We start from the raw sequence: 12431 nt of genomic DNA, 5'->3' as shown, positions 1-12431 counted from the left end.
GCATGTCTGTTTGCTATGTTGAAATAAATTGTGTCTGTGGGGTTTGTCAAGTCACACATTTTGGGCTGCAGGGTAACACTGTAGTATTATGTATTATGATCTGTTTTACACACACAAACACACACATACACACATGAGCTAGTGCTATTCCAGTTTGAAAAAATAAAAATAAATGAAACAAATATAAAAATCGTACCACTGCTGCCTCAACATGGGAAGTGAGTGGGTAGCAACAGTGGCAGTGGTGAGTGTCTGAGACAGACTGCCAGTGCAAGGGTCAGCAGGTACAAGACAAAAAACTCAAAAGTGGTGCCAGCATCTCCACTTACAGTAGCTAGAGCAGTGTGACATTTCAATTTTAGTTTTTTGGTGCAATTGTTTCACTCCAGGAATGTATAGCTCTGGGGAGGTGAGACATAGGAAGCTGGAACCCTGCTGTGCTGTGCCACTTTTTAGATGATTTTAATAGGTCACATAGCTCCCTCCACTATTGTACCCCATGTCCTTGTTCTAGATTAAAAGTTCTCTCAAGAGGACACACACACCAACCCCAAAACCATGTGATCACCATGTGACTTTAAACCAACTTTGAAACCCCCAATCCAGCTGTCAGTTTATTTCAATACTGTAACAACGCCCTAAGAGAGCTATAAAAGGTGTCTTAATAGACTTGAAGCCCCCAGTGGCAGAGGGAGGGAAAGCTGCAATGAGAGCAAAAAGGGATTAATCTGAATCAGACTTTGTGCCGTGTGATCAGTTTTTTAAAATTTCAAATTAATTCCTATTGTAAGCAAAGCAAATTCCATAATAATTGATAATGTAGCTGCTGCCTAAGGTTATGCTAATAGGGATTCACTAGAAAAGGCATTTATTTATTTATTTATTTATTTATTTATTTATTTATTTATTTATTTATTTATTTATTTATTTATTTAATTTATACCCCGCCTATCTAGTCAATTGTGACCACTCTAGGCGGCTTATGAGCAGCCAGGAAAAATGGAAGATAACAGGGGGAATGGAAGACCTAAGATAAGGGTCACAATAAAAGAGGCAACAAATCCAAGCAAAGCTGTACCCTCTGAGTTGCCATAACTCAGAAATGACTTGATGGCAGATGAGCAATAGTACATTCACAAAATCCTTGAGGCACTTTTCTGTATGGGATATCCTAGGATACTGTAGGATGCCTCCAATGCAGCCTGTCAGGTGATGAAAATGCTACATTCTAGGCACGTTCAAGACCCGGAGCCTCGGTAATATCCTAATGCAGTGGTCCTACTCCATATACTTCCAGTAAGACATGGCAAGAAACCAATTCTCTTTGCTTAAGCTTGAAGTGAACAGGAGAAGTCATTCCAGCTTCTGTCATCAAATTTGACTCTAATAGTGCAGGGGAATGAAATGGGCATGTTCATTCTGCCAGAAGTTTGCAGAGTGGAACCTCTTGGATTTGCTGACCACTAATGCAATGGCCATCATTAGGTGTGCTACTCCATGTGGAAATGAATAAATTATACATGAGTGCACGATTTGTGAGCCAGTTGAACAAACCTACACATATAAAAGCCTACCAGATGCTCAATAAACCTCTTTTTTTTTCCTGGTCACCTGGGGCTGCAGGATTGGGACTTATAAAGCACTCAGTATATGGCTAGTAGAATTATATTGCAGTCATTCTCAAGAAATTATGAAAACTAGTTATAAGACCTTGAAAAGAACTTTTCAGCTTCCTATCATTCCTATTTTCAAACTGACATTTTGTTCTTTTACAAGCGAAAATGGATTTTTGACACTACTAGTCAATGGAACTGTTAGCAATAAAATATTTGCTATCCATACTGTTAAATTCAATTCTGCGTGTCCTCTTTTTTTATGAAAACATATCCCATTTTTCAGTGCATCAAGGGCAAATGCTAACAGTCTCTTCTTTTAAGTCCCAAATGGTTTTTGATCCTGCCTGCATGGGATTTATCTCATAATATTGCTATATACCAACATGTAGAGTGCATAGCATTGTGTGAATTGATAATTTAAAACAAAAACAGTGTAATAGCAGGAATTGGCTATTTGCATGAATACATTGCTGATCAAGGTTGTTTAGTGTTCATATTGTAAAGTAATAAACAAAGCAGCTCTCTCTGTTGTGGGCATCCCATAAGATTAGGATCCATGGATTCAATTACTGAATAAATAATGTATCTTTGTCTATAGTCATGTACTTGATATGCTAAGGTTATAATGAATTGTTCTCACAGGGATCCAGGAATGTGAAGTTTAATAGACTCATAAGAATACGTAAATGTCATTCTGCTGATTCTCATATTAGTCTTTGCATTACTTTTTTGTTACTTAGTGAATGAGCCATGCTATCAAATTCTCTGAAAGCATTGTAGAATACTATATATTTTTTGTTTTAGAAATTGCAAATGACTAAACAAAAGGGGACAGATTGTCAAAGCTTCAAATACTTTATATCTTGGACACCGATTTGCAAACTGCAGAGGATCTGGTATAACACGTTGCTCTTCAGATGATCTTCGACTGCAAATTCCATTACTCCTCACCACTGGTTATGCTGGCTAAGACTGAAAAGGGAGCAGAAACAATATTTCAGGTCTATAACTGATTTAGGTCATAGCAAAGAAAATATGGAGTTTTTAAAAGGTCCAGTTCGGTTAGGTCAAAAGTCCATTCTTTCCAGCATCCTGTTTCCCATAGAACATACATTACTTTTTCAGAATATAACTCTCCAGTTTCCTCAGTACGCATGGTCATACTGACTATGAGATTCTGTAAGTTCCAGTTGGAAAAAAAAGTTCTCCCCCCCCCCAAAAAAAACCCCTTGCTATTTAAACATCCTTTCATATTGTTAAAATATGTTCTTTTGGCTTTAAGTGGTACCGTAACCCAGCTTAGGTAGTCATAAGAATAGATGACCGATAATCATGAGAATAAAAACTTGACTAATTATTATTATTAGGTGGAAGCATAGAAGTAGCAATACAGTGTTGCATTACTGTGCTGAAAATGTGACTTTCTTAAGACCAAAGCTACTTGTATGAAGAAAATGCATGGTCTCTACAGACTTCTCTCTCTTCATCCATCTCTCCAGTAATGTTTCACTGAGAGGAGGGGGAATGGCATCATCCAGTTAGCATCACTGTGCTCCTACCACGAGCTGCAACCAAGGAAGCAGAACATGGGGGACTGAATCATTAGAGCAGAGACGTTACATCACATCCTGTTCAACAGCCTGCCACTAGGAAGATACAGTAAGTACCACAAAGCTCAGGATCATGGATAGCTTGAGCATTAGTAACTCATTTATTTCCTGTTAATGTTAAACATTAACATGGGGTCACCATATGTCACAGGTGACTTGATGACATTTACCAACAACATTAAACAGATCACATTGCATACGAGCTGAGAACGTGTAAGTCAGTCACATGAAGCTGCGTGCAACCAAAAAAGAGCCATGCTGGATCTGACTCGAGACCTATCTAATCCAGTGTTTGGTTTTCAAGCCAAGCAATCAGTTGCCTATGGGAAACAGATATGACAATAACAGCATCCTCCCGCCAACACTGGCTGCTGTTTAACCATGATTTTATGATTAACCATGTATTATTCATATTCATATTTTATGTTTTACTTGGTTGCAGTATCCTTGTCTATAAGAGTCTCCTCTCATGCCCATGCACTCAACAGGCACAGGTCTGAGTCTCTGATGCATTGCACATATCAAGAAGTGAAGTACATATGTACAGTTTTAAAACTCACACTAATTCTGTTTTAAACTTTATAGTTATCACACTTAGCTCTAAATCTAAAACCCGGCATGGCTCAATTAACTTTGAATCTTTTAGGAACATGATCGTTAGTAGGAATTTATGTTGTTGTTATGTGCTGTCAAGTCACCGCCAACGTACAGTGACACCATCAATGAATGGTCTCCAAAATGTCTTCTCATCAACAGCTCTGCTCAGCTCTTGCAAGCTCAAGCCTTTAGGGAGTTTATAGGACTCCTGATATACTATATATAGAATGATCTCAGACCATTTATTATATTTATTACAATAAACTGGGCCCAATGATTTATTTATCTCAACGTACAAACAGCTCTTTTGATATCCTGTGTTATAATATAGGCCAGGATCTTGTAGCTTATTTTATGCTACGGAAAACCAGGAGAACACTGGTTTGCCCTCCCAGCCCAGAAATAACGAGGCAAGACACAGGATGTTTGGTTAAAACTCGGGCCACAACTTTATTAATTATTTAAAGCTATATCCCCACCCTGAAAATACAAGTGCAGTATTCTTCAATGTCCGGATAACCATATATCTCCGGACGCTTGCTACATGCCTTCAGGTGCTCTGTGAAATGGTACTCCTCCCCAACCAACTCATCCCACCAAGCCTTGTGACCCTAAGCGGGCAGCTGGCTCGGAGTTAATCCCATGTAAAACCATCTCTCATCTGCTAGCTGATTGTCTCGACCTGACAGAGAGATGGCCTAATTTTTGGCACCACGTGTCAATCATGAACTCACCCCATTTTTCCATCACACTATCCAAAGCTGTGACCAATAATGACTTTAACTAACCATTAAGGGATAACAATTTATAAACCATGCCCGATAGGTAAGAATAGGATGGGTGAAAACGCACCTGCTGCCAAAAGCCAATTAGGATGCAGGCCAGAAATTCCCATCCAGCTCCAACAGGCAGGCAGCTAATCTCACATTTAATCTAAGGGTGGATGGGAGGGTTTCTGCAAAGGAGGCAGCAAAGAGGCTTTGACGGAAGGGCTAAGCCTTCTTAAAGGCTCCAAACCCCCCTCTCCGTCCCCTTGGATAGCAGCGTCACCATGTGCGACACCAATCTCCTAGCAGGAGGGCAAAGCGTCCCCACGCAGTGACAAGTACAACGTCGGAGCGGACATTCCGATAACCCCTACTGTAATTCCTTTTCTTTGTACCCCCATGTCATGCACCCTTACAACCTGCCTGGAAGGCTGGGAACCCCACAAATATGATTCTCAAGTAGTACATAGAGCTGAAGTGTTTGAGAAATGGGAAGAAAATTCAGTCATGCTAGCAGTCCAGCAATAGTGCATTGTCAGACTCAGCCTGTACTCCCCCCCCCCAATTGCTGCTTAAGGGACAATAATGACTCTGTCTATTTTTCCACTTTCCCCCCCTTTTTTCTGTCTAAAGACAAATACTTCAGAGTTCCCAACTTGAAATGCTTGATAATAAAAGCCTTTGTATAGTCTAACTACCCAGATCTTTGTCTTGCTGAAAATTACATTTAACGGCTCCATAAAATGGGCTCAATTAATATGACTAGGAAGGCCGCTATTTTTGTATAGTTCATTGGTATGTAAAATACCACATTTATACTTGCAACTCATTTAGTGAAATCAAGTGATGCAAACTTTAGCTGAGCTGCAAAGGCAACAGCTCAGGGGTTAAAGCGAAGGATAATTCTCAGCTATAAAATAGTGTATATGCAGTATCTAAGAAAGGTTAATTGCTTTTTCTCTTAGTTAATACAAAAGATACTTTATTTTTAGCAGTCTGCAAGAGATATATGGTCCCCAGTTGCTCCCTGGTGTAATTCTATTACCTCCAATAGATTACCACAAGCACAGGAGGCAACTCTTAGTATTTAGTATGATACTAATCCAAGCATGGCACAAGTTCTGATATGCAGCTCGATGGGTATGTGAACAACATTATATAAAATCAATTTGCATTTAAATAGCACCTTTTCTTTGCAAATGGACTCAAAGTGAATCATTATTCGACATGTACACATTTCTAATTAAGAATTTAAGTTTGATTATTTTAGCTTAATGACTTTTTAACACAAAATCTTTACAGTTCAGTACATTAGTTATACTACAGTCAAGTGCCTTCATTTACTTAAAATAAACTAAAATTCAGTAGCCCCCTCTTGCTCATGATTCCCAGCAGCTGGTATTCAGAACTATATTGCCTCCATTATTTGAGGTATGTATGGCCATCATGATTAGTAGCCACTGCTAGCCCAGTCTTCCATGCAACTGACATGCCTTCAAAGTGCTCCATTCTGGCACCACTGTTAGTCCACACTGCCACTAGAATAGGCTTTGTGGTAGAAACCACTACCATCCAGGGAGGCCCTCTGAAGGTGAATGCCCTTCTTTACAGGTGGACCTCCTTCTCCACTAATGGATAGAACACAGGTTTAGTTCTTATTCCAGTTCAGAACTAACAGCTATTATACAGATTTTAAAGCTTGTTCACTGCTAATAGCATTACTACTGCTATTTCTACTATCCTTACAATTGTTAGATGCAATGGTATATATTTTCCACTAACGATATGAGGAATACTCCTCAACCTTATCAATTTAGGCTCATGGGACTACAAGATGCCTCCGTGAGAATTCTGGAAGTCCCATGAGATTCCTTGCTTTCAAGCAAGAGCAAGGAAAAAAAACTGTTTCTTTGCTCCATTGCATCAAATATACACACATCTTTGTCCAGAAATGTACAACAAACACTGTAGAGACAACTGACAGTTAACCAAGAGGTAAACAATCCATCTATCACTTAAGCCTGCTTTATTCCATGAATCGCAGAAGCAGTCATTCTGCTTTTGGACAAATGATGTGCAAACTTCATGCAAAACATCATGGTCACAAATGCAAGGACAGAATTGGGAAGGAAAGAAAATTTTCTGCAATCCTCATAGAAATGTGATTTCTTGTCTGCAAGGATAAGAGAAGTGAGAATTTATACCCCTACTTTGCACACAGTTGTCAATAATAATCATAATCATCATAATCATCATCATACACAGCTGGAATAATAGATTGGACGCAAAGTGAATTAGAAAATCTGGATTAAAAACACAGAAACTAATGATTGTGCATCAGGCACTACATCCAAAACATAATGTGGACATATTATATTTACCACAAAAAATGTGGAGGCTATGGATTACTGTAAATACAGCAGGTAACAGAGGAGGCAAAGAGAAGCCAAAATGATTTTAGCCATTGTATGCTACAGCTAATTGACAAGGCATCAAGATGCATCTCCATTGCACTTCTGAGCTGTGACCAGCCATGCACTGAGATGCTCTCCAGTCACTTATCAATTAGCTGCAATTAGCAGTGGCACATTATGCAAATTTTACTCAAACAGGATTCTAGCCATTGCAATTTCCAGTTAGGATGGGAAACAGACAGCACACTGTGAGAAAGTGCCATGAATTGACTGTGGCAATGAAGAGGAACAGCTGCCTGCCAATGAACTCAATATATATGAAGAAGGCCACTAGAATGGAAAGCACTTTTCTGTCCCATGATGATACCCTTGTAGGATCATGTTGTTACAAGCTGTGGAAGAGAAGCAGCTTTGTATAATTGGATTTAGCATCAAAGGGCTTGTTCTCATTTGGAACAGCCAATGCATTAAAAGGCAATGCTACAAGTATTGTTGTACTACAAATATGTAAATGAGAGTTGTAGAATGGGATCCTAATGATCATTCCCCAATAGGAAAGAGTGTAAAGAGGCTGGAAGGACAAAGGGAGACAAAGAGAAGGGACGGGAAAGAATGTGTGGGATGGGCAGAGAGGAGAGACAGAGACTAACATAATCTCCAAAGGAGAGACTATTTATTTGCAAATAAATTGGACTAAGTATGGACTGCACTTGTCAAACAGAGGGTGTTTGACATAGAGAGACAAGGCAAGAGCCCCCTGACAGAGGTGCTGCATTACCAGACTACGCCAGGGGGCGTAATGGTGAAGTGAACTGCTCAGAGATGAAACCAAACAGACACTGTTGTAGTGTTGAAAGTATTATTTACAATAAAGTCCATATATACAGGGGTAAATACAGTTTCTCTTGGTCTTTTATACAGTCCTGGTCATTCACAGTAGTTCTTCAGTATGCAATGGTAAATTACAGTTTTCAGTAACCAAATATTGTTACCAATATAAATAGTCCAGCATCCACGAAGTCTTCTCCTCTCACCACGGAGATAGTCTTCTCCCAGGATCTTCTCCTTGCAATATGGCAAGTCTTCATCCAACGATGCAGAATATACAGCTCTCAGCAACAAGATCACCAGCAACACAACAACCAACCAACCACCCAAACTATCCAACTACCCAAACTACCCAACTACCCAACAGTTTGTCTCTGTAAGCTTGGCTAGTTTTATTCTTAGTTGAACCAATCAACTTGGTTGTCACACAGCTGCCTCAATTAACCCAGCTGTGCTCCTTTGTTACATGTTGCTTAACTAAATCTGATCCTGTAACAACTTATTCACTGAATTGCAATGAACAATTCCCTAGGTTGACTTTGAGACCTGTCAATCTCCTCCAATTGTTTATAGCAATTCTGTTACATACATTATACATTGCTTTGAACATATACAGAGTTCTTTTTTACATTCATATACATTATATCATTCCCAACATTTCACATGCTTTGTTATGTTTAGTTGGCCCCAATACTTTTGTTAAACAATCAGCTTTGTTGTTTTCTGTTCCACAGTATACCAGTTCAATTAACCCATTCTCTATACTTTGCTTTACATTTTGGTACCTGATATCTGTGTGCTTAGATCTGCTTCTTACATTTGGTGAGTTTGCCATCTGTATAACAGCTTGATTATCTTCAAAAACTTTTATTTGTGTTTTTATATTCACACCCAGATCTTGTGCCAATTGTTTGTAGAAAACTAGATCTGTACACAATTCAGATAATGCTGCATACTCAGATTCGGCAGAAGACAATGATATAAATTTTTGTCTAGCTGTCTTCCAGCTTATCAAACTTTCTCCCAAATGCACAGTCATGCCTGATGTTGATCTTCGGGTTGTTAAATCACTACCATAATTTGCATCGGCATAAGCAGTAATATACAGTTCTCCCACTGGTTCTAAATTTAGCTTTTTATTTTGTGCCTCCTTTAAATACCTAAGTACTCTTTTTGCTGATTGCATGTGCCTTTCATTCGGCTTGCTCACATTCCTAGATAGCAGGTTTACAGCTATAGAAATGTCTGGCCTTGACCATCTGCTCAAATATAGTAAGCTGCCTACCAGTGACCTATATACATCAATATCACATTCTGGGCCATTAATATCTTCTTTCTCGAACTCTATGTTCATAGGAGTTGCTGCACCTTTACAATCCTCCATTTTATACTGTTTTAGGAGTTTTAATATTTTGTTCTTTTGGGCTATTTTAAATCCTTTCTCACTTCTCTCTATCTCTACTCCTAAGTAGTTACTTATTCCTCCCAAATCTCTCAATTTGTAGTGTCTCTTTAACATTTAGATTGTTTCTTCAGCCTCTTTCTTATCTTTAGTGAATATGGCTAAATCATCCACAAATACTAACATTATAGCTTGTGTCTTCTCATTTATAAATAAACAAGGGTCAGCCTTTCCTTGCACAAAACCATTGTCTTTTAAAGTTTTGGTTAAATGTTGGTTCCATTCATGGCCACTTTGTCTGAGACCATATAGACTTTTTTTTAATATCCAACATTTTCCTTCACTTTCAATTCCTGGTGGTATTTCTATATAAATTGTGTGTTTCAGGTCAGCATATAAATAGGCTGTTTCTATATCAACATGCCTGGTCATGAGATTATGCTTGGCTGCATAGGTTAAAGCAAATCTCAATGTCTCTGGTCTTAGAGCCGGTGCAAAAACTTGATCATAGTCGTTTGAAATTTGTGCATACCCTTTTGCCACTAACCTTGCTCTATACCTCACATTACCATCGGCATCCACCTTCCTTTTAAATACCCATCTGGAACCAATTACTTTTGATTTTTCAGGCAGTTTTACCTCCTCATAAACCTTCAGTTGTTTTAATGAATTTAACTCCTTATCCATTGCCTCTTTCCATTTTATTTGTTCTTTCTCAGGCATATTACATATGTCATCATATGTCTCTGGTTCAGCCACATTGAGACAGTAATAGGTCTCAGGCTTGTACCTGTCAGGAGTTTTTCTCTCTCTGCTAGACCTCCTAGGTAATTCACTGTCCTCCTCGAGAGTTTCCCTCCTTTCTGAGTTGGATGGAATTTCTTTATCTGTTTGCATTTCCTCAGGTTCTACCTCTCTTTTAATTTCTTGCTCTGGTTGAGAGTCACTTTCTTCTGCACTATCATCACTACTCTCATTCCTTTCATGCAATTTAATTATTGTTTCTGGAGGTTTGCATATTTTGTCCCAGTTACTGTGCTCGTTAAATGAAGCACTGCTACTTATTACAAGTTTGTTGGTATTTGGCAACCCAAACCTAAATGCTCTCCTATTTTGCCGGTATCCAAGGAAATACATCAACCTGGCTTTCTTCTCTCCCTTTCTCCTTATTTCTTTTGGGATGTGAACCCAAGCAGGAGATCCAAATACATGTAAAAATTTTAAATTTGGTTTTCTCCCAGTCCAAACTGTGTAGGGTATGTTGTTTATTCCACTGTGCCAAAGAATATTAATATAAAAATTCGCACAAAGTGTAGCTTCCCCCCAATATTTCTCTGATAGATTACTCCCCCTAATCATTGCCTCAGCCATATTCTGCAGAGTTTGGCCCCTTCTTTCAATAAAGGCATTCTGAGTAGGTGTATAGGGAGCGGCTCTCCTGTGAGTAATACCATTTTTCTTTAATATTGCTTGAAATTTGGCATTTGTAAACTCTGTTCCATTGTCAGTTTGTACCACCTTAACCTTTTTCCCTGTTTTGCGCTCTACAAATTTGAGCCATCTTTCAAACTCTACATGTACTGCACTTTTATCTTTCATAAGATAGCAGTATCCAAACCTGGACTTTTGGTCTTGGATAGAGAGAATGTATCTGGCTCCTCCTAATGATGCACTTTTGGGTCCAATAACATCAACTGACACCAAATCTAATATATTTTTCACTTGTACATCACTATGTTTCATTATAGGAGCTTTCTTACTCTTGGCTAATTGGCAAGCTTGACAATTCACATATTCATTGCATTGCTTTAAATTAACTCCTACTGAGTTTTCAATTGTTTTTTTCAATGTTTTGTAGTTTGCATGTCCTAGTCTTTGATGCCATAAATGAATACAATCTTTGTGTATACATTTGTTCTCATAGACATTGTTAGCCTTAGTACAGTTTAGTCTATATAAATTGTTTCTAGCATAGCAATTCAATTTTTCATTGTTCTTGCTAGTTATTACACATTTCTCCTCATAGAAAGTGCTAACAAACCCATTCTTTGCTAATGAACTCACAGAAAGTAAATTATGCTTCAAATTTGGAACATGTAAAACATCTATTGGTCTAGCAATATAAGGCAATTTCACTTTACCTTTTCCCAGTACCTTAGCACTAACACCATTTGCTAAGCATACTTGTTGGTTGGATACAGGTTGGTAGTTAAATATTAGCTGTTTACTCTTACACATGCTGGCAGTTGCTCCAGAGTCGACAATCCACTCTTCTCCCTGTTCAGAGTTATAAATTTCCTCAGTCAGGCTTAGTGTTTCTCTCTTGCGTCTGGTTTGTTTTTCTTTTCCTTTCTTAAATTTACAGTCTTTCATCAGATGTTTTCTTGAGCCACAGGAAAAACAGCGTTTTCCAGAATGAATGCTTGCAGCTGTGTCCCCCTCCTCCTCACTTTCTTTCAGCTTATCACGGTGATTAGTGAGTTTGGAGTCTCGGAGCTGTTTGTTATCTTTTCTCTTTTGTTCTTCTTCCAACAGTTTGCTAGTTATATTAATTACTGTTAGCTCTGCTTGAGGAAGAATTTCTAAATTGGTCACCAGCTGATCATATGACTCATCTAATGAAGACAGGATAATAAATGCTTCTTGTATTTCTGTAAATGTGATGTTCTTTTCTCGTAAATCCATCAACATTGACTTCATTGCCTCTAAATGTTGAAGCATACACCCTCCAGCTTGCAGTCTAGTTCGGAAAAGTTTTCTGGCAATTTGAATCTGGCTTCCAACGTTATCTCTTACGAAGAGTCTCCTTAAATCCTCCCATGCCTTCTGTGCTGATTTTTGGCCTCTTAGGTGGATAAGAAGACGGTCTTCTAGAGTTAACCCAATAATAGCCAGAGCTTTTGCATTTAGTTTCTTTTTCCTCTCATTTAGGACTGCTGGGGGATTTTCTACAATGTCCCATAATGCTTCCTTTTGTAATAGCAACTGAACCTTCTGCTGCCAAGTTGCATAATTTTCCCCATTCAACTTTTTTATGCATAGTCCAGCCATAGACATTTCGTTGGCCATTTTTACCTCAAACTGTAGCCACACTACTTTGGCTCTCTCTGTTCAGCAGTTTCTTCAATAACTTCTTAAATTTATACCTGGATGCAGTCTGGTGCGTTGTCTGGGCCCATAACCAATTGACAGAGGTG

This window comes from Pogona vitticeps, chromosome 3, assembly GCF_051106095.1.
Source record: "Pogona vitticeps strain Pit_001003342236 chromosome 3, PviZW2.1, whole genome shotgun sequence".
Classification (NCBI taxonomy): Eukaryota; Metazoa; Chordata; class Lepidosauria; order Squamata; family Agamidae; genus Pogona; species Pogona vitticeps.
Note: the sequence above shows the minus strand (reverse complement) of the source record.